Source organism: Somniosus microcephalus, chromosome 12, assembly GCF_052327205.1.
Source record: "Somniosus microcephalus isolate GS21.2 chromosome 12, FLI_Smic_1.0, whole genome shotgun sequence".
NCBI lineage: Eukaryota > Metazoa > Chordata > Chondrichthyes > Squaliformes > Somniosidae > Somniosus > Somniosus microcephalus.
In genome coordinates this window covers 154,558,616-154,582,187 of record NC_140998.1, presented here as the reverse complement: position 1 = coordinate 154,582,187, position 23,572 = coordinate 154,558,616, and the positions used below count along the sequence as shown (strand labels likewise).

The 23,572-nt window shown below is 49.7% G+C and overlaps 1 long non-coding RNA gene across 2 annotated transcripts in view; it reads left to right on the top strand.

Annotated features, from left to right (window-relative positions):
* The first annotated feature begins 4,379 nt into the window (after window positions 1–4,379).
* LOC147109613 (uncharacterized) overlaps window positions 4,380–23,572 on the top strand; it is a 70,334-nt gene continuing 51,141 nt past the window's right edge. The window contains exon 1 of one of the 2 annotated variants that reach the window (XR_015080321.1): window positions 4,380–4,701. This is a non-coding gene — a long non-coding RNA (uncharacterized LOC147109613). Of the gene's footprint in view, window positions 4,702–12,220; window positions 12,285–23,572 lie in introns of those variants that run through there. The other variant, XR_015080320.1, reaches the window with a different exon arrangement.

Sequence of the window (23,572 nt, the reverse complement as noted above, 5' to 3'; positions counted from 1 at the left end):
TGTAATCTCCAGTCCCAGCCTGTACCTGTCTCTAATCTCCAGCCCCAGCCTGTACCTGTCTCTGTAACCTCCAGTCCCTGTTTGTACCTGTCTCTGTAATCTCCAGTCCCAGCCTGTACCTGTCTCTAATCTCCTGTCCCGGCCTGTACCTGTCTCTAATCTCCAGTCCCGGCCTGTACCTGTCTCTAATCCCCAGTCCCAGCCTGTACCTGTCTCTGTAATCTCCAGTCTCAGCCTGTACCTGTCTCTGTAATCTCCAGTCCCAGCCTGTACCTGTCTCTGTAATCTCCAGTCCCAGCCTGTACCTGTCTCTGTAATCTCCAGTCCCAGCCTGTACCTGTCTCTGTAATCTGCAGTCCCAGCCTGTAACTGTCTCTAATCTCCAGTCCCAGCCTGTACCTGTCTCTGTAATCTCCAGTCCCAGCCTGTACCTGTCTCTAATCTCCAGTCCCAGCCTGTACATGTCTCTGTAATCTCCAGTCCCAGCCTGTACCTGTCTCTGTAATCTCCAGTCCCAGCCTGTACCTGTCTCTGTAATCTCCAGTCCCAGCCTGTACCTGTCTCTGTAATCTCCAGTCCCAGCCTGTACCTGTCTCTGTAATCTCCAGTCCCGGCCTGTCCCTGTCTCTAATCTCCAGTCCCAGCCTGTACCTGTCTCTAATCTCCAGTCCCAGCCTGTACCTGTCTCCGTAATCTCCAGTCCCGGCCTGTACCTGTCTCTGTAATCTCCAGTCCCAGCCTGTACCTGTCTCTAATCTCCAGTCCCGGCCTGTACCTGTCTCTAATCTCCAGTCCCGACCTGTACCTGTCTCTAATCCCCAGTCCCAGCCTGTACCTGTCTCTGTAATCTCCAGTCCCAGCCTGTACCTGTCTGTAATCTCCAGTCCCAGCCTGTACCTGTCTCTAATCTCCAGTCCCAGCCTGTACCTGTCTCTAATCCCCAGTCCCAGCCTGTACCTGTCTCTGTAATCTCCAGTCCCAGCCTGTACCTGTCTGTGTAATCTCCAGTCCCAGCCTGTACCTGTCTCTGTAATCTCCAGTCCCGGCCTGTACCTGTCTCTGTAATCTCCAGTCCCAGCCTGTACCTGTCTCTCTAATCTCCAGTCCCAGCCTGTACCTGTCTCTGTAATCTCCAGTCCCAGCCTGAACCTGTCTCTGTAATCCCCAGTCCCAGCCTGTACCTGTCTCTGTAATCTCCAGTCTCAGCCTGTACCTGTCTCTGTAATCTCCAGTCCCAGCCTGTACCTGTCTCTGTAATCTCCAGTCCCAGCCTGTACCTGTCTCTGTAATCTCCAGTCCCAGCCTGTACCTGTCTCTGTAATCTCCAGTCCCAGCCTGTACCTGTCTCTGTAATCTCCAGTCCCAGCCTGTACCTGTCTCTGTAATCTCCATTCCCAGACTGTACCTGTCTAGGTAATCTCCAGTCCCAGCCTGTACCTGTCTCTAATCTCCAGTCCCAACCTGTACCTGTCTCTGTAATCTCCAGTCCCAGCCTGTACCTGTCTCTGTAATCTCCAGTCCCAGCCTGTACCTGTCTCTGTAATCTCCAGTCCCAGCCTGTACCTGTCTCTGTAATCTCCAACCAGATATCTACACATTCTTTGATGAGTGGTGACTGTCACCCTTTCCTGTAAGGTCTCTTGAACTGCGTTGCCAGTGCTGACCATCCTCAGATAGTAAGTCCTCTGATCATATCAGTAGAATTTACAGCCCAGTTAGAGGGTTGCTGGGGTCTCGTAAAAGCTGCGTTGAGGATGCCAGGCTGCTGTGCAATGCCAGTGGTGCAGGTTCTGTCAGGCAGTCTCGGCCTGCTGCCTTCCATGTGGTAGCAAACACCTCGGATATTACACAGTAACATGGAAAACCAGGCAAAGCACTTGTCAATAAAGGACAGTGAGTAAGAGAAGCTTGTGCAGCACAGTGGGCAGGGGAGGGAGTCAGATTCAAACGAATCAATCCGAGCCTGCAAGATGCACTGTGTTTCACTGCACAAATTGCACAGCAAGCTCCACCACAACATCCACTCAAACCCTCATCCATGCTTTTGTCACCTCCAGACTCGACTATTCCAACGCTCTCCTGGCCAGCCTCCCATCTTCCACCCTCCATAAACTTGAGCTTATCCAAAACTCTGCTGCGCCTATCCTAACGTGCACCGCCCCATTTGCCCATCACGCCTGTGCGCGCTGACCTACATTAGCTCTCAGTCTGGCAACTCCACAGTTGTAAAATTCTCCTCCTTGGGTTCACATCTCTCCATGGCCTCGCTCCTCCCGATCTCTGTAACCTCCTCCAGCCCTGCAACCCTCTCGGATCCCTCTACTGGTGTATTAGGGGATGATCGAGTGAGGTGGCGGCTGAGTACCGGGGGCTTTATTCTGTATCTAACCCGTGCTATCCTTGACCTGGGCGTGTTTGCTGTTGACACTGGGGGCTGAATAGTCGCTGGGTCACAATCCTGTAACTCCCTCCCTAACAGCACTTTGGGGGCACCTTCACCACACGGACTGCAGCGGTTCAAGAAGTAGGCCCACCACAGATGGGCAATTAATGCTGGCCGTGCAAGTGAAGCCCAGATTCGAAGAATGAAGATTTTAAAAAAATATATGAAATGGGAAGAGTTTTGCTTCCCAGCACTAACGTCCCTCATCTTGAGGTGCACAAAATTTTGACAAGCAGGCCAGTGTTGAACTGGGTCTTCCTTAGCAGATCCTTTGGTGTTGCTGCTGGCTGCAGGAGACCAAGGTGCCGGGCACCACCGGCACTGATGCAGCGTGAAGCGATTAAAGGGGGAGAAATTCCCCTGGTTTGCGTCTCCCATTAGCGTCTGCGGCGACCGGTAACGGGGCGCTAAGGGGCTACCGACCGGGAGCAGCAAATTCACCGACGCCCGCGAACTTCCCTGGTGGATTTGCTCTAGCCGCCTCGCTCTCTTGCGCCCTGGAAGTGATATGCGCTCCCACTCCCTGCAGCATCGCCGGGCGTCAACAACGGCAGCTGCAAGAGGCGTTGTCACCTCGGCTGGCTGCTTGAGGAACGCTATTTAAAGGCAGTGGTGGTCAGGTACGGCAAAATTTATTTATATCCCCTTTCTGGTGCCACCTGCTTTCTTTTGCCCCGCGATTGCTTAGCCCTGCACTCTCTTAGAGTGCTTGGGGCTGCTATGCACCTTGCGCAGGTGCCGTCGCCCAACAGACACAGCCTGAAGATTCATTCAACACAGCATTAGCCCTTCCCTTTAAGGGAGGGAAGGAGCCTGTAAAACCAGCAGAGCTGCCCCGAACATTGCTCAGCACTCTGCCGATACCACCCCCTTAGTCCCTTTAGCGCTCTAAGGGAAGTGGTAAAACTGATTGAGAGTAGACTGATGAGGCGGTAATTGGCCGGATTGGATTTGTCCTGCTTTTTCTGGACAGGACATACCTGGGCAGTTTTCCACATTGTCGGATAGATGCCAGTGTTGTAGCTGTACTGGAACAGCTTGGCTAGAGGTGCAGTTAGTTCTGGAGCACATGTCTTCAGCATGATAGCCGGGATGTTGTCGGGGCCCATAGCCGTTGCTGTATCCAGTGCGCTCAGCCGTTTCTTGATATCACGTGGAATGAATCGAATTGGCTGAAGGCTGGCTCCTGCGATGGTGGGGACGTTGGAGGAGGCCGATATGGATCATCCACTCGGCACTTCTGGCTGAAGATGATTGCAAAGGCATCAGCCTTTCCTTTTGCACTCACGTGCTTAACTCCGCCATCATTGAGGATGGGAATGTTCATGGCGCCTCCTCCTCCCGTTATTTGTTTAATTGTCCACCACCATTCACGACTGGATGTGGCAGGACTGCAGAGCTTTTATCTGATTGTGGGATCACTTAGCTCTGTTTATAGCATGCTGCTTTCGCTGTTTAGCATGCATGTAGTCCTGTGTTGCAGTTTCCCCAGGTTAGCACCTCATTTTGAGGTACTCCTGGTGCTGCTTCTGGCATGTTCTTCTGCGCTCCTCATTGAACCAGGGTTGGTCCCCTAGCTTGATGGTAATGGAGTGAGGGATATGCCTGGCCATGAGGTTACAGATTGTGGTGGAATACAATTCTGCTGCTGCTGATGACACACAGTGCCTCATGGATGCCCAGTTTTGAGCTGCTAGATCTGTTCTGAATCTATCCCATTTAGCACAGTGGTCGTGCCACACAACACGATGGAGGGTGTCCTCAGTGTGAAGACGGGACTTCGTCTCCACAATGACTGTGCGGTGTTCACTGCTACCAATGCTGTCATGGACAGATGCATCTGCAACATCTGTAGATTGGTGAGGACGAGGTAAAGTAGGCTATTCCCTCGTGTTGGTTCTCTCACCACTTGCTGCAGGCCCAGTCTGGCAGCTATGTCCTTCAGGACTCGGCCAGCTCGGTCAGTAGTGGTGCTACCGAGCCACTCTTGGTGATGGACATTGAAGTCCCCCACCCAGAGTAGGTGATGGAGGAGTCTGGGACATTGGCTGAAAGATATGATACTGTGAGTATGACTATGTTGCTTGACTGGTCTGTGTGACAGCTCTCCCAATTTTGACACAAGTCCCCAGATGGTAGTGAGGAGGACGCTGGGCTGGGTGTGCCGTTGTTGTGTCCGAAGTCGGTGCCGAGGTCGATGCCGGGTGGTCCGTCAACCACATTGCTTTGGGCCTGGAGTCCCAGATAGGCTAGACCAGGTAAGTACGGCAGATTTCCTTCGCTAATTGTTAACCCTTGTTTCTGTGCAGTGATTTTGCTGTATTTCCATTGAATCCCATATTTAATTAATTCTGTTCACCCCTCCCGCCCTATAATAAGGGTAATTTCTGACCCTGGGCCGTTGGGTTCTGGGCCCGGGCATCCACCTCCACTATTTCTGTTGGAATTTTCTTTTCCCATTTTCATCCTAGGTGGATGTGAAAGATCCCACGGCACTATTTTGAAGAAGAGCAGGGGAGTTCTCCCTGGTGTCCTGGCCAATATTTATCCCTCAACCAACAGCACAAAAAACATTGCTGTTTGTGGGATCTTGCTGTGCGCAAATTGGCTGTCGTGTTTCCTACATTACAACAGTGACTACACTTCATTGGCTGTAAAGCGCTTTGGGACGTCCTGAGGTCATAAAAGGCGTTATATAAATGTTTGTCTGTCTTTCCTTCTCTCCTCTACGTGTGTAACAGCCCAATCCTCTCCTCTCCCCCGACATATATACACAAGCTCCCACATATGCACACTTCCCAGCTACAGTCACTGGAGGGCACGAAAGCCAATTCTACTGCTGTCCTGACTGAGATTGGCTAAGTTGGCACAGCCTGGGGATGGAAGTTGGGTCCTTGCTGGTCTGTTTCTCAGCTCCCCATCACATGGTGGGGAAATTGAGGGTCGTATTTAGGTGCAAATTATTTTGGTGATGTCCCTCTCCTGAAGGTGCTGGTTCTTGGTGGGTATAGCGAGCCATTCGCCCACACACCCCTCGCTGGTTCCTCTTCCACCACCCCGGCCCCCACCCCCAGACCCACTGCACTGCAGTGCCCCTGCTGATGTCCTGCCCGAGATCAGCTCACTCAGCAATGGAACCAGGGTGGCATGACTTCGTACCACCCCAGGCACCACAGTTAACTACTGAGCCACCGGGGGGACCATAGATGTGGCTTATATTTAGGTGGAGATTATTTTGGCTCTGCAGGACTTAGCTGTCAAATGGAAAATTAAGTTACGACTTCCATGTGCATTAAATCATTTCCGCTCTTTTTGTAACGGGAGATAAAGGCCTCATCAAAGAGTCTTTAGATGGTTTGCAGATGGTCTGGGTTGAGCATAAGATACTGAGTGAGATTTTTATATTGAGAATGTCCTCAGAAGATATGCGTGGGGGGGGGGGTGAGCGGGCTTGTTGTTTACTGAACTCAAATCTATCAGGATACAGCTGAAAACTGCAGATTTTATGGACTTGGCCTACATGGGTCATCTTGAAAAGGGAAAAAACACAACGCAGCCTTTCTCCTTTTGCAACAACAACTACTTGTATTTATATCGTGCCTTTAACGTAGTAAAGCGTCACAAGGCGCTTCACAGGAGCGTTATCAAACAAAATTTGACACCGAGTCACATGAGATATTAGGACAGATGAAAGAAGTAGATTTTAAGGAGCATCTTAAAGGAGGACAGTTAGGTGGGGAGGCGGAGAGGTTTAGGGAGGGTATTCCAGAGCTGGCTGCCAGCCCTTCTTTTCTGCACTTTATTTTTCCGGCAGATCCCCGTCTAGCTGTCCGCAGTGAGTTGCTGGGAACAGAAGTTGCTCCTTGGCTGCCTGCAGTCGCTGCCAGAGAGCAGAATACTTGGCTAGGGAAATAACATCTGTTGTTACAGGCTTGCTGCTTCTAGATTGTGTTTTGATGCACGTTGGCTGTGAGAGCATTCATGTGTGTGTGAGAGAGCATCACGTGTGTTTCTATGTCTTGAGTGTGTGTGTGAGCCTGTGTCTCTATGTCTGTAATAACATTCACGTGTGTGTGGCTATATGTGGGGCCTGTGAGTGCATTTGTGTGTGTGTGTTTGGCTGTGTGTGTGTGAGAACGTTTGTTTATGTCTAATAGCATTCACGCGTGTGCGTCTGTATGTGGGGCCTGCCAGAGCATTCATGCATGTATGTGTGCATGCGTACACGCTTATGTTTAGTATGTGTGTGTTGGCATGAGTGCCTGTAAGAGTGTGTTCGCACGTCTGTGTGTCTGTTTGTTTTGCTTTCTTAGATCCATTTATTCCACTCGGGCCATTCGAGTGTTACCCTTGGACAAGAAACCCTCCTATGAAATAAGATGGAATATAAAGGCCTCTGAAGTTTCCATGAGGAATTTGTAATCTCTCTGGCACACCTTCCTCTGCAAAAGAATCTGGAGTGTTGTGATCTATTTTCCAAGTCTCCCGGGCAATCTCCAATGACCTGTGCTGGCTCTTGACTCCTGAAACTAACCATCAGCACTGCTCCAGACGGGGCAATGGAGGAGTGCAGGCAGGAGGCAACATCAGGGATCAGGGTGGGTGCAGATGATCCTGGGTCACAGTGGGTGATTGTAAGATGTATTGAGAATTAGGTGTCTTGTCCCCAGCTCTATTTGGCTTGGAGTATGTGTACTGAACTATTGGTGGCATGCTTAAACCTAGCAAGTGTCCTTTGAGGTTGTGAGTTAGGAGATACCTCTCTCCAAGCTCGAATGATTTACACCAACAACAACTTACATGTATATGGCGCCATTAACGTAGTAAAATGTCCCAAGGCGCTTCACAGGAGCATAATCAGACAGAATTTTGCCACATAAGGAGACATTAGGATCGGTGCTTGGTCAAAGAGGTAAGTTTTAAGGAGCGTCTTAAAGGAGGAGACAAAGTTATAGAGGCGGAAAGGTGCAGGGAGGGAATTCCAGTGCTTAGGGCCTTGGCAGCTGAAGGCATGGCTGCCAGTGGTGGAGGGAGAGAAGTGGGGGATGTGTAACAGGCCAGAATTGGAGGAGCACAGAGATCTCCAAGAGGACATTGTTAGTGCATTAAAGGCGCTATATAAATTCAAGTTGTTAATGTAGAAAAAAGGCCCAAGGCACTTCACAGAGGGGTAAACGACAGAAGGAGGGGATATTAGGCGGGGTGACCAAAAGTTTAGTCAAAGAGGTGGGTTTTAAGGTGGGGTTAGGGAGATCTTCCAACTCACCCGTGAGCAATGCCAGGGGAGATCTTCCAACTCACCATGAGCAATGCCACTGGAGAGCTTCCAACTCACTATGAGCAATGCCAGAAGAGATCTTCCAACTCTCTGAGCAATGCCATGGGAGATTTACTAGTAATAAAATATTAAAGGGGAAAAATTCGGTCGCGTAAATTGAGTGGTGGCGCCCCAAACAGGAGGCGGGGCGCTACTGGAAGTGCACCCCCTTCCCTCCTGGGGTGCTACCATTCAGTATCGCGCCGCTACATGCAACAGCGCCACGTGCTAATGGGAGGCGCAAAGCAACCCAATTTTTCCCCCTAAGACTCCACTTTAAAATTGCCGTTGTTTAAAGTTTTGCTAATGAAAAGCCCCTTGAATATACATTGTTTTAAATGAAAATTACCTCAAGAAAATGTTGACGCGTTTTCCCTTGTGCATGCTTATGGGCTTGTTTTCCTTTCATTTGCTTTGCTCCTTTCTCTTTAATTGCGATTTGATGCTGTACTTTTGAATTTGAAATTTCAGCTGCTCAGAGAAAACCCATCTCTTGTTCCTGGACTGCCTTAGAAAGCCACACAGACCTGTGGCATTGATGAGGATGATGTATTGTATACACATTCAACCCTCGACAACATTGCAGAGACACAAGAATAGAGGAGTAGGCCATTCAGCCCTATTACATAATGGCTGATCTGTACCTCAACTTCATTTATCTGCCTTTGATTCATATCCATTGATACCCTTACTGATCAAAAATCTATCGATTTCAGTGCTTCATATCCATTGATACCCTTACCAATCAAAAATCTATCGATTTCAGTCAAATTTCAAAGTCTAAATGGCCTCGCTCTAATTTTAATATTATCCTGCCTTGTTCTGGATTCCCCCACCAGAGAAAAAAGTTTCTCTCTATCTACCCTATCGAATCCTTTTAGCATTTTAAAGACTTTGATTAGATCACCCCTCAACTTTCTAAACTCATGGGAATACAAGCCAGGTTTATGCAACCTGTCCTCATAATTTAGCTCTTTAAGCACGGTTATCATTTTGGTAAATTTGCGCGGCACCCCCACCAAGGCCAATATATCCTTCCTGAGGTTTGGTGCCCAGAACTGAATGCAGTGCTCCAGATAGGGTATGACTCAATGTTCTTTGTAATTTTTTTTGGGTGCGCAGCCCATTCAAACTTCCGCGCATTGAGAAACTGGCAAGTGACCTGCTCGGGACCTTCGGGCAGCTGCGTGGCCGCAACGGGAACATTGGTCTGACTAAGGCTCTGTACAACTGAACCATCACTTCCTCACTTTTGTGTTCCAACCGCCTTGAGATCAAAGCCAATATTCCATTAGCCCTTTTCATTTGTTTTTGTACCTGAGGTCTGGCTTTAAGTGATGTGTGTACCTGGATCCCAATTCCCTTTTCTCCTCCACATTCCTAGTTTCTCACCATTAAGAAGACATTCCGATTTGTCTTTCTCTGACCCAAAGTGGATGACCACATACTTCCCCACATGAGCTCCATTTGCCACAGTTTTGCTCACTCACTTAATCTATCAATGTCCCATTGTAACTTCCTGCTCCCATCTAGACAACTTACTGTTCCTCCTAACTTAGTATCATCTGCAGACTTGGATGTACAACTCTCTATTCCTTCATTCAAGTCATTGATACATATGGTGAAACGCTGAGGCCCCAGTCCCGATCCCTGGGGAACACATAGAATAATAGAAAGTTACAGCACGGAAGGAGGCCATTTCAGCCCATCGTGTCCGCGCCGGTCAACAAAGAGCTATCCAGCCTAATCCCACTTCCCAGCTCCTGGCCTGTAGCCCTGCAGGTTAGAGCAACCCAAGTGCACATCCAAGTACTTTTTAAATGTGGTTAGGGTTCCTGCCTCTACCACCCTTTCAGGCTGCGAGTTCCAGACCACCACAATCCTCGGGTGAAGAAATTTCCCCTCAAATCCCCTCTAAACCTTCCACCAATTACTTTAAATGTGTGCCCCCTGGTTTTTGACCCCTCTGCTAAGGGAAATAGGCCCTTTCTATCGACTTTATCTAGGCTCCTCATAATTTTATATACCTCAATAAGATCTCTCCTCAACCTCCTCTGTTCCAAGGAAAACAAACCCAGCCTATCCAGTCTTTCCTCATAGCTAAGTTTCTCTACCCCCGGCAACATCCTTGTAAATCTCCTCTGTACCCTCTCTAGTGCAATCACATCTTTCCTGTAATGTGGTGACCAGAACTGCACGCAGTACTCTAGCTGAGGCCTAACTAGTGTTTTATACAGTTGAAGCATAACCCCTTCCTGTTCTTGTATTCTATGCCACGGCTAATAAAGGCAAGCATTCCGTATGCCTTCTTAACCACTTGGCCTGCTACCTTCAGGGATCTGTGGACATGCACTCCAAGGACCCTTTGTTCCTCTACACTACTCAGTGTCCTACCATTTAATGTGTATTCCCTTTCCTTGTTAGCCCTCCCCAAATGCATTACCACACACTTCTCCGGATTGAATTCCAGTTGCCACTGTTCTGCTCACCTGACCAATTTATTGATATCTTCCTGCAGTCTCTAGCCTCCTTCTTCAGTACCAACCACACAGCCGATTTTAGTATCATCTGCAAACTTCTTAATCATATCCCCTATATTCAAGTCTAGATCATTGATATATACCACAAAAAGCATGGGACCTAGCACTGAGCCCTGCGGAACCCCACTGGAAACAGCCTTCCAGTCACAAAAACACCCATCAACCATTACCCTCTGCTTCCTGTCTCCGAGCCAGTTTTGAATCCAACTTGACACTTTGCCCTGGATCCCATGGGCTTTTAACTTCGTGACCAGCCTGCCATGTGGAACCTTATCAAAAAGCCTTGCTAAAGTCCATATACACTACATCAAACGCACTACCCTCATCTGCCCTCCTTGTTACCTCCTCAAAAAGTTCAATCAAGTTTGTCAGACACGACCTTCCGTGCTGACTATCCTTGATTAATCCGTGCCTTTCTAAATGAAGATTTATCCTGTCCTTCAGAATTCCTTCCAATAATTTTCCCACCACCGAGGTTAGGTTGACTGGTCTGTAATTACTCGGTCTATCCTTTTCTCCCTTTTTAAACAAGGGTATCACATTTGCAGTCCTCCAGTCCTCCGACACCACACCTGAAGCCAGAGAGGATTGGAAAATGATGTTCAGGGCCTCTGCTATTTCCTCTTTTGCTTCGCTTAACAGCCTGGGATACATTTCATCCGGGCCTGGGGATTTATCCTCTTTTAAAGCTGCTAGACCCCTTAATACTTCCCCTCTCACTATGTTTATTTCATCTAATATTTCACACTGCTTCGCCCCTCTCCTTTGTGAAAACAGACGCAAAGTATTCATTAAGAACCCTACCGACGTCTCCCGCCTCCACACACAGATTACCCTCATGATCTCTAATAGGCCCTACCCTTTCTTTAGTTATCCTCTTACTCTTAATATATTTATAAAACATCTTTGGGTTTTCCTTGATTTTACTTGCCAATAATTTTTCATGCTTTCTCTTTGCTTTCCTAATACCCTTTTTAATTGCACCCCTGCACTTTCTGTACGCTTCCAAAGATTCTGGAGTATTTAGCCCTCGGTATTTGTCATACGCCTCCTTTTTTTTCTTTATCCTACCCTGTCACACCGCTTGTCACAATCCGTCAATCGGAGAACATTCCCTTTGTCCCCACTCTCTGAGCAGCAGCACATTGATGTCAGTGCTTAAGCCAGATCTCCACTTTTAATCCTGGAACACAAGAGTTGCTACAGCTGTACTCCAGCATTCTGTATCTTCGCCAGGAAGTCCGTACAGAATGCCGAGGGCAATGCAGTGCAGTTGCTTGGTAGGTTATTCCTTGCACATGGAAGTTTACGTGCAAGGAGTAACATTACCCTTCAGGTGTGGAATAGCTTGCCAACACTCTCTGCCATAGCTCATGCATTGATGCCGAGCCTCATTGTAGCGCCTGCTACCACTGCGCCGGCTGAGATCATCCAACTCAGCAGTGAGGGGCATCCACACTCGCGCTATATAAGTGTCAGCCGTGGCTCAGTGGGTAGCACTCTCGCCTCGGAGTCTGAAGGCTATGGGTTCCAGTCCCACTCCAGGTTGAAGTGCTGCACTGTCGGAGGTGGCTTCTTTCGGATGAGACATTAAATCGAGGACCCGTCTGTCCTCTCATAGGCCTAGACAGCTAAGCTATCCGGGGGCAGCCCTCATTTTGCAATGGCTAATAAGGCCAGTGCATCGTCGAGTGGGTAGTGCCCGAATATATTTGACGTTGTGTTGAGTGGGAGCCTTTGTGCAGCTCTACGATAGGGGAGGGGGGGGAATTCCAGTATGTGGGCTGAGTGTGAAGGTCACATCAAGCTAAAGAAAGTTGTGGTCGATATGCATGTTTGGGCAGAGAGGAGACAGAGGGTGTATTGTCAGCCAGAGTGACGTTTGGCGAGGGGGGGTGGGGGATTCATGCATGTCGGGTTTTTCGAAGTCTTTTTTGAAACACTGAGGAGGAGTAGGTTATTTTTGAAAGCTTCCTGTGTGCAGGTGAGCGTTTTATTAAAATTTCACAAACTGCTTGATCAAACTTAACTTTCAAAGCGCTGGGACACAGAGCTAGATCTAAAGTAAGAAAGAACGAACTAGCATTTATGTAGCGTTGTTCACAATCTCAGAACGTCCCAAAGCTCTTTACAGTCATTTTTGGAGTGTAGTCACTGTTGTAATCTAGGAAACGCGGCAGCCAAATTGCGCACAGCACCGTCCCACAAACAGCAATGAGATAAATGACCAGATAATCTCTGTTAGGTGTTTGAGGGATTAAATATTGCCCAGGACACCAGGGAGATCTCCCCCACTCTTCGAAATAATCCCATGGGATCTTTTACATTCACCTGAGAGAGCAGATGGGTCCTCGATTTTAACGTCTCATCCGAAAGACAGCACTTCTGACGGTGCAGCACTCCCTCAGTCAGCCTAGATTTTGTGCCCAAGTTGCTGGGGTGGGAGTTGAACCCACGACCTTCTGATTCAAAAGCGAGAGTGCTACCCGCTGAGCTGTGGCTGACACCTAAGGTAGCGAGGAGAGTTTAGAGGAGGACTGACCATAGTAAATTTAAAAAAATAGAGGTGACACTGTTTAAATACCATGCTATGTTTACAGCAGTTGAGCGCTTGGACAAAGAGGTAGGTTTTAAGGAGCGGCTTAAAGAAGAAGAAAGAGGCGGAGAGGTTTAGGGAAGGAATTTCAGAGTTTAGGGCTTCGGCAGCTGAAGGCACGGCCACCAATGGTGGGGTGATGAAAGTGGGGGATGGACAAGAGGCCAGAGTTGGAGGAGCGCGGAGATCTCGGAGGGTTGTAGGGCTGGAGGAGGTTACAGAGCTAGGGCGGGGCGAGGCCATGGAGGGATTTGAAAACGAGGATGAGAATTTTAAAATCGAGGTGTTGCTGGACTACTTCACAAAGAGGAAGATAATGGGCTTTATAGCCTGAGAGCAGATTTAAAATGCTGGAAGGACAGGAGGTGTGGAACGAAAAACAAAGTCAGGCTGTGGAAAGGCATTCGATAGAGAAAACCAGCCCCAGAACAGAAAGCAGTGCAGTGAACCGTGAACGGGAGACAGTGGCAGGGAAAAGCAGGGAGACAGCCTGAGCTGAGGTGTGAGGTTCGAGAGGTCACTGCTCAGGCCTGGGGCTGCAGAGTGCCGAGGAGCAGGGGGAAGAAACTGTTCCTAAGCTCAGCATTGAGCTGGGTTAGGACAATGTCGGAGTCCAAATACAGAGAGTGATAGTGGGAGAGGGAGATGAAGTGGTGCGAAACGGGAGAGTGGGCGGCAGGAACACATTGTAACAGAACAGAGATGTCAGTAGGGTGTTTGACACAGAATCGCTCATCAATAAGCCTCTGCCAAAAATGCAAAGCAATAACACTACCCTAATACTGAGAGCTCAGTTTTCAGTAAATCACTAGTTTAGGCATGGTTTCTTTTTGTGAAATGAACTCGCACATTCCGTCACTGCTGTCCACACTGGACGGTGTTCACATTGAATTGTTCATATCACCAGCATCACAACAAGAAACAGCTTTTTAACCTATGTGTTATCAGGAGTAAAGTGGTAATGTACTCCTGTACAGGGCCAGTGTTACCAGCAGTAAAGGGTAATATACTCAAAGAGCAGGGGAGTTCTCCCGATATCCTGGCCAGCATTTTATCCCTCAATCAACATCACTAATACAGATGAATTGCTCAATTATCTAATTGCTGTTTTGGATTCCTCTAGCAAAGAGTCGGTACAAACACGAGAGGCCGAATGGCCTCTTTCTGTGCTGTAAACGTCCATGTCTCTATAGCACTGTGCCTTGCTTTGCCCCTCAGCGCTGCTCCCAATCTGCTCAAGGGGATTGATGCTGCAGGTGGGAACACTCATAAAAGTTTTTGTGAGATCGGGAATTCCTGTCCAGTTTCCAGCTGTGTTCAATGCCCTGGACTGGCAGTAGGAGCAAGGAACAGTGTGTGAGGGAGGTGCCGACACTTCAGAAGTACTTCATTGGCTGAAAACCACTTTGGGACACCCTGAGGTCGTGAAAGGCGCTATGTAAATGCAATTCTTTCTTTATCTGTTGCCTTCCATGGGAAATGATTTTGGCTAGAAAAGGAAAATACTGCAGATGCTGGAAATCTGAAATAAAAACAGAAAATGCTGGTAATACTCAGCAGGTCAGGTCAGTGTTAACGTTTCAGGTTGAGATGAAAGGTTATCAACCTGAAACGTTCACTCTGTTCCTCTCTCCACAGATGCTGCCTGACCTGCTGAGTATTTCCAGCATTTTCTGTTTTTATTTAAGGAAGAATTACAGTTAGTCAGCTCCAAAATGCCAGAAAATGTACCAAATAACGGACTGAAAAGCAAACTCTTCTAAGGGAGAGGGTGAACCACAGTGGGTTGGCGTGCTCCTTCCTCTCAGATGAAATGTGACTGTTGATGGTCTGTTGCCGCTGTTGTATATCAGACCCTGACACACAGCATTTAACAATCTCCTCGATTAAGCCCTCTGTGTGCGTGCGTGTATGTGTGTGGCTCTTTGCCTGCACTTTAAATGGAATGGATAGAATTGGTGTTCAGGCAAGTCAGCACAGGCTGAACATCAACTGGTTGAGGAGGCCTGAGGGCAGACTACCCTTATGCTTTGAGCTGTCTGCCAGGATTGATTCTTTATTAACTGCTTGTGGACTGAACGTTTCTTTGGGGAATGTCAGGGAATTTAAACATTATTCCATCATTGGTTGTGCTGAATTCTGTTGGAAATGGCAATTATTATCTGGAATTGTTTTGTAAGGCTTTCTGCTTTGTAATGATATGCAGTGCAAGTAGCTCGCTAGAGGATACAGTTCCTTTAAACCAGTGGAGTTTGTGTCGGCACAATCCCAATATTCCATACTAGCTGAAGTGCCCGGCGGTGCCGAGGGATTTTTGAGGGCATGTTGTTGTTGGAAGAGAGAGAGAGAGCGACTGGGGGGAAGAGAGAGCGTGACTGGGGGGAAGAGAGAGCGCGACTGGGGGGAAGAGAGCGCGCGACTGGGGGGAAGAGAGAGCGCGACTGGGGGGAAGAGAGAGCGCGACTGGGGGGAAGGGGGGAAGGTGGTGGGGGGGAAAAGTGGGGGGGGAAGAGGGGAGGTGGGGGAAAGTGGGGGGGAGGTGGGGGGAAAGGGGGGAGGGAAAGGGGGGAAGAGGGGAGGTGGGGGAAAGTGAGGGGGAAAGGGGGGGAAGAGGGGAGGGGGGAAGAGGGGAGGGGGGAAGAGGGGAGGAGGGGAGTGGGGGGGAAGAGGGGAGGGAAAGGGAGGGGAGGTGGGGGGAAAGGGGGGAGGGAAAGGGGGGGAAGAGGGGAGTGGGGGGGAAGAGGGGAGGGGGGAGGGGAGGGGAAAGGGGGGGAAAGGAAAGGGGGGGGAGGGGGGGAAGGGGAGGAGAGGGGGAGGGGGGAGGGGAGGAGGAGGGGGGAGGGGTGGGAGGGGGAGGGGAGGGGGGGTGGTGGGAGGGGGAGGGGGGAAAGGGGAGGGGGGATGGGAGGGGGGGAGGGGGGATGGGAGGGGGGGAAGGGGAGGGGGAGTGGGAGGAAGGAGGGAGGGAAGGGAGGGGGGAGTGGGAGGAAGGGGGGGGAGGGACGGGAGGGGGAGGGGGAGGAAGAGGGGGAGGGGGAGGGAAGGGGAGGGGGGAGGAAGGGAGGGGAGGGGGAGGAAGGGGGGAGGGGAGGGAGGGGGGGAGAGGAGGAGGGTGGGGGAGGTGGGGGAAGGAGGGGGGGGTAGAAAGGGAGGGGGGAGCCAGCAGACCCTCTCCCCTCTGCCGGCGATGGCTCCGCTGAGCTCCGTGCCGCCCCACGCACTGACATGCCGAGCACAGCGCCCCGGTCAGCCCGAGCCCCGCCCTCCCGAGGCCGGGCCTGAGGCGGCTTGAGACGGCTGATTGCGGCTGGCCGGGCCCGGTTGCCTTGGTAACCCTCCTCCCCTCTTCGCCTCCCGATCTCCGGGACCGGGCCTAGGCCTGAGCGGCTTGAGACGGCCGATTGCGGCTGGCGAGCCCGGTTGCCGGGGTAACCCTCTCCGCTCCCCCTCCCCTCCCGAGCCCCGCCCCCCCCCCCCCCCCCCCCCCCGGCTAACCTGCTCGCTTCCCTCTGGCCGCGCTCTGTGTGGAGGTGCGCGTGCGCCATGCGGCGCGAGCGCGAGGAGCTTGCAGTGAGCCCAGCCAGCCTTTACCAAGATGGCTGACCGCTGGTTCGGAATCGGGCCCAGCGGGGGGAGGGTGGGGGGTGAGGGGTGGGAGGAGCTTGCCACAAAACAATTGCCTAGGGTCCAGCATGGCTAGCAACAGACACCCAGGCTTCGAGGCCTACCTGCAAAAACGGGGAAAGGTAGGAAAATTAATGACATTAGATAAAAGATTTAGAAAGTAATTAACTTTTTTAAAAAACAATATGGCCTAGAAATTCAGTAAGGCGCTGCCAGCTTTGCGGCCAGTTACTGCCCAAAGAGGGCTTCTGCGCCAATAGAGGAGGTTGCGCTGATATTGAGCTCGGCGGTAATGGCGGCGGTAGCCGGTCGCGCTGCGCCGCCACCGATGACGTCATCGGTTGTGCGCAGTGCCCCGTTTCCGGCCCGACGCCCATATTCAGTTGCCGCCGCCTCCTCCGTGGCGGCCGCTACTAACATCCGGAGACCAGGGCCTTACTGCAGCCTTAGTGAGGCGCATAAAGGTGGAGGTGCGGCCGGCCGCTTTTTCGGCGGCCGCATGCCCGCACCTCCTTCCCCGGCCTCCTCCACCACCCCCCCCCCCCCCCGCGGCATTGCCGGCTGCTTTCCGCGAGCCCGGCACTTCTCCGTGGTGCCGGGCTCATTTGCCGGCACAATCCTGCGGCGATCTCCCCGTTGCAGGCACCTCCACCTTAAGAGAAGGAGGAGGCCTGCAGTACCGCAGCCTGCCGCACCGCATCGGGTGTCGCAGCGGCACCTAGAGCGCTGAAATTCAGTTTCAGCCAGCGCCCCAAGCGGGGGCGGGCACACCCTGGAATAGCGCCCGGTTCCGACTTGGGGCGCAAAAACTGAATATCTGACGGTCGCAACTGGCTCCGCGCCCAGCGCTAACTTTTGGGCGCTAGCCAGCTGGCGGGGCCATAGTGAATTTCTAGGCCTATGTGTTTTAAAAGCAACTTTTTTTTTAAAGACGCAGAAAGCGGGAAAAAGAAATGATAAGTTTGGAATCAAGATGGCGGCGACTCACCTCGGTTCAGAACGATAAGGCCCGCCCACACATGCACCGATTGGTCGACCGTCAGGTCACCGAAGCGTAGGATTGGTCAATCGTCCCGTCACTCGACTCTAGGAGGGCCCGCCCGCACGCGCCAGGAACCCGCCCCCGCCACGCAGCGATTGGTCGACTGTCGGGTCGCTCGACCATACGATTGGTCGACCTCGACGTCACTCAATGCTAATGAGCAGATAATGAGCGGAATTTTGAACGTTTTTTGGATACCGCGGGCACAATTTTTGTCTCACCGAAATGTAAATACGCTTACGACCGTTCTGGAATCGTAAGCTTTCTTTTGATGTAACACACGTGTAGGCGCTAACTTGCTGTCGGGACCGTTTGATTGTATAGGCCGACAGAGAAGAGAGAGACAGAAAGACAGACAGAGAGACATACCGTTTTATATATATAGATTTGGAAGTGGTGCCCAGTGAAGTTATTGCTTGGTTTGGTGATGCTTCTGGAGGGTGAGGTTGGGGTCTACCTGGTAAAATAGAGCTGAGGCCTAACTGGGGGTTGGAAATCGGGGGCCTGACTCGAGTTCGGGGCCTGCTTCAGCCTGGAGAGTGGAGTTGCTGCATTCCAGCACTGAGCGTGCTGCTAACCGGAGAGGAGGAAGATCAAAGGCTGTTTTGAGGCTTTTTACAAGGATGATACCAGAAATGCGAGGTTATAACTATCAGGAAAAGATGAACAGGTTGGGTCTCTTTTCTCTTGAAAAGAGAAGGCTGAGGGGTGACCTAATAGAGATCTATAAAATTATGAAAGTTTTTGATAGAGTCGACACAGAGAGAGTTTCCACTTGTGGGGAAGAGCAAAACTAGAAGCCATCAATATAAGATAGTCACCAAGAAATCAAATAGGGAATTCAGAAGAAACTTCTTTACCCAGAGAGTGGTGAGAATGTGGAATTCGCTACCGCAGGGAGTGGTTGAGGTGAATAGTATGGATGCATTTAAGGGGAGGCTGGACAAGCATATGAGGGAGGAGGCTCGAGTGGAGCATAAACGCCGGCATGGACTGTTTGGGCAAATGACCTTTTCTGTGCTGTATATTCTATGTAATTTTATGAGACCACTTTTGGGACACCTCCTTCCCAGTTGGAAAATCCCAAGTTTCTCCAGTCTTTCTTTCTAACTCTGACCCCTGACATTAGGGATGTGCCTCATGGCTCTTCTCTGCCCTGCCTGAATGTCTCTCCTGTTTCCTGGTGACCAGAATGGCCACAGTGTTGAAGGCGTGGTCTGACTGGAGCAGTGTACAGTTTGATCAGAACCTCCTCTTAATTGTATCCTACTGCTTCGACCATGTGGTCAACATCCGATTGGCTTTGCTGATTGCTGCTCTGGTTGTAAAAGTTTAGTGTTGAGTCTATTAAGACTTCCAGGCCTTTTCAATTTCTTCCTGAGCTCCACTCATGAAGTACGAGTGTTGTCTATTTTTACTTCCTATGTATTGCACTCCACATTTGACTGCATTCGATTCCATCCACCATTGTTCTGTCCCCTTGTGTAATTTGTCCAACTCATTCTGTGGATTCTGAGCTGACTCTTCCAATTCCGCTGACCCTCCTAGTTTGGTGTCACCTTCGAATTTGACCACTTTGCACTGAGTTTCTGGATCTGGGTCCCTGGTGTACATTAGAAACAGTAATGGTCCCGGACTAAGCTCCGAGACACCCCACTCAGTATCCCACTCCCCCACCGCATCCCCTTTTTACTTCCCTCGGGTATTATTTAATTTGACTTATTTTGGGCGGTCCCTTTTCTTATCTGCTTCACCCGTGTGTTCTCTTTCACCTTCGTTCCTCTCCACTGCCCCCTTAATTTCTTAGCTGCTCCCCTTTTAAATCTGCTTCTGCCTGTGCCCTCCTTTCAGAAAGTACCTAGCGTTTCAGATCCATCAGCCTTACCTGCTGCCCTGTTATTTTGACTGATTAAGTGAAAGGTCCCGCTGTTCGGAGGCGACATAGAATCGACTCTCCCCTAGTGCATTAGTATTTTCCCCGTTAAAATTTACCTAGTTACTGATTAGATAGTTCCCAGTGCGGACTGTATCAACGCCTCGATTTTAAAATTCTTATCCTTATTTTTAAATTCCTCCATGGCATCACCCCTCCCTATCTCTATAACCTCCTCCAGCCCTACAACCCTCCGAGAACCCTGCGCTCCTCCAATTCTGGCCACTTGCGCATCCCCGATTTTCATTGCTCCACCATTGACGGCCATGCCTATAGCTGCCTAGGCCCTAAGCTCTGGAATTCCCTCACTAAACATCTGCACCTCTCTACCTCTCTCCTCCTTTAAGACGCTCCTTAAAACCTACCACTTTGACCAAGCCTTTGGTCACCTGTCCTAATATCTCCTTATGTGGCTCGGTGTCAGATTTTGTTTGATAGATGACTGAAGGCATGTCCGCCAATGCACAGCACAGGGGTAGAATGAAGCTCCCTCTACATTGCCCCATTGTACACACACACACCAGGCCAAAAAAAACAGGACTTGCATTTCTGTAGCGCCTTTCGCGACCTCGGGACGTCCTAAAGCGCTTTACAGCCAAATTAGTACTTTTTGAAGTGTAGTCACTGTTGTAATGTTGGAAACGTGGCAACCAAATTGAGCACAGCAAACTCCCACAAAATCTGTTTTTTTTTATGTTGATGGAGGGTAAAATATTGGCCAGGACACCAGGGATAACTCCCCTACTCTTCTTCAAAATAGTGCCATGGAATTTTTTACGTCCACCTGAGAGGGCAGATGGGGCCTCGGTTTAACATCTCATCCGAAAGACGTCACCTCCGACAGTGCAGAATTCCCTCAGTACTGCACTAGAGTGTCAGCCCAGATTTTTTTGTGCTCTAGTCTCTGGAGTGGGACTTGAACCCACAACCTTCTGACTCAGTGGTGAGAATACTACCCACTGAACCACAGCTAACCAAGTATGGCAATAGGTTAGTGATGAAATAGAACTGCCTCTCCCAGGCCAGCTGCAGCCTGGGCTCGGTACAAAGTAAAGTTCATGCCATTCTGCACCTTAACCCAACCTCCGAAGAGCATCACCTACTTCAGAATGTGACATGTTCACGTCTCACATCAGCCATCCTTCCGGTCTCAGTGAATTTACTAAATTGTGTGCTGCTTTGTCCTTGAAGACACATCTAGCCAGAGCATCTTCACCAAAGGCCTCCCTTCCCATCCACACACCGTCACCTTTGAAATCCTCCAAGGATCCATTTGTGGCCCCTCCTCTTCCTCAACTACATGCTGCCCCTTGACAACATCATCTGCCGATGTGGGGTCATGTTCGCTGACGACACACAGCTCTACCTCTTCGCCACCTCTCTCGACCCCTTTACTGCTTCTGTGTCGCCAGATCTCTGCATTTCATCCAATTCTGGCCTGTTGAGCAGCCCCAATTTTCATTGCTCCACAATTGGCAGTCGTGCCTTCAGCTGCCTAGGCCCTGAGCTCTGGAATGATTTCCCAAAACCTCTCCACCTCCCTTTCCTCCTTTAAGATGCTCCTTAAAACCTGCCTCTTTTTCCAAGCTTTTGGTCACCTGTCCTAATATTTCCTACATTACAACAGTGACTACACTTCAAAAGTACTTCATTGGCTGTAAAACACTTTGGCATGTCCTGAGCATCGTGAAAGGCGCTATATAAATAATATCTCCTCCTTTGGCTTGGTATAGATTTTTGTCTGATTATGCTCCTGTGAAGCACCTTGAGACGTTTTACGAGACTAAAGGTGTTATAGAAATGCAAGTTGTTGTTTCCCAACACTAAATGTCCTCCACCCATTGAATGATACCCCATCAAACCTTTGAGAGGTGGGGCATTGTGGGGACGGGGAGGAAATCGGGGACAGAAACTGGAGAGAAAAGAGCTCCCGTGTTTAAAATGGTGCTGTGGTATAGGTGGTGTGTGATTTCTACACCCCTAGGCCCAGACAATATGTTTGCACTGCTCACTGAGACTTGAGTCGAAGCAGTAAACTACTCTCTATAATTAGGCCCACCACTTCCTGCTTGGGTTGGTGATCTCAATGGAAACAGTCACAGGACAGGAACCCACAGGGGCCCAAAGGACCTCATTCACTTCAAAGTGATGTCCAAACATAGCGTCCTGCAAATGCTTTTTTTATTTCCAAAATACTATTCTGGTCCGGTGTCGTTTTTAATAGCACAGCACGTAGTGAGCCCACATTTCCCCATGGGTATGCTTGGACACGTTCTATTTTCTACCAGAGTGTCACTTTCTGCCCCCCAGTACTTTCCTTTGCTGCTGCGTGTGTATTCTTCCATTATCTGCCCTGTACCAAATCTCCAGTCATCCATACTTGGCCGCGGAAAGAAATAATACCCCCAGAGCTTCTTTACCTCGAGGCTGAAATTTACCCTATTTTCCCTACGAATTTCCCCCCCTTCAGCAACAACTTGCCTTCATATAGCGCCTTTAACATGGTAAAACGTCCCAAGGCGCTTCACCGCAGCGATTATTAAACAAAAAGTTCTAATGGATGGCAAGCTGCAGGATTTACAATTACCATGATAATAGTGTTTGCACAGGTTATCCACCACACGTTCATATCCATTCCGATCGGTGGAAATCACCACACTTCTGGACTGGAGTGTTCCAGCTAGCACAAAAAGTCAAATTTATTTACAAGCAATGTGATTACACAGAAGCTAAGAGAGCAAGTCACCAGCAGTACAACATTTGAATTCTATAATACTTGAAACTGTTCCAAAAAATATCAAATCCAAATCCTAGTGTCCTCTTCTGATTCTTTCAACTGAGCTCTTAGAATTATAGAATCCTTCATGCTCACATGCACTTCATAGAATCATACAGCACAGAAGGAGGCCATTCTGCCCACTGTGCTTGTGCTGGCTCTTTGAAAGCTATCCAATTATTCCCACTCTTTCCCCATAGCCTTACATATTTTTCCCCTTCAAGTATTTTTCCAATTCCCTTTTGAAAGTTACTATTGTATCTGCTTCCACCACCCTTTCAGGCAGCGCATTCCAGATCATAGCTCACGGCATGAAGAAAGTTCTTCTCATCTCTGCCCCCTCCCCCACCGTTCTTTTTGCCAATTATCTTCAATCTGGGCATTTTGCTTACTGACCCTCCTGCCAGTGGAAACAGTGTCTCCCTGTTTACTCTATAAAAACCCCATACCATTCAATAGCAGGGTGAAGGACTTTGTGCAAGCTCATTAGGAACCAGGCCGATGGGTGTAGCCTGCAATTATGTTGCCTACATCATCTACCTGGCCACAGCAGCAAAGGGGAGTGTCATGAAAGCTGCATTATCATCACTTGCATCTGGTCATTCCACATGTGAATATATTGAGCTTTACCCACAGATGGTGTGGAAGGTCAAAACCATGGGGCTGAACTGATGGATCTATCACTAAACATGCATTGGCTATGTTTGAACCTTGTTCTTGCCACCTCGTCCGCCATCTGGAGGTGACGTCTACCTTCATTGGCCAACTTGTCCAAGCTTGGTGGCTTGAGTTAAGGTAGTGGATGAAACGCATCTTTAAACAAGGATAGATGTGGCAGGTCTTGCACCTTAAAGGGCAGTTTCTGCTAGGCAACCTGTCACCTGATGTCAGGAGGGGCGATGTTGGACAGGGCCATCAGCCAGGCCAGGTTGGTTGGTCCCATAGTACTTGTTATTACACGCATGGTTTTATTCAGCTGTGTGTCTACTAGACCTGCGTGTAAAGAGCATAGCCTCAGTGGGGAGAAATACACTGCTACGACAGAAACTTGCATTTATGTAGTGCCTGAAATATAGAAAAACGTCCCAAGACGCTTCACAGGAGCGTTACCAAACAAAATTTGACACCAAGCCACATAAGGAGATATGACAGGTGACCAAAAGCTTAGTCAAAGAGGTAGGTTTTAATGAGCATCTTGAAGGGGGAGAGAGAGCTGAAGAGGTTTAGGGAGGGAATTCCAGAACTTACAACCGAGGCAGTTGAAGGCACGGCCGCCAATGGTGGTGCAATGAAAATCGGGA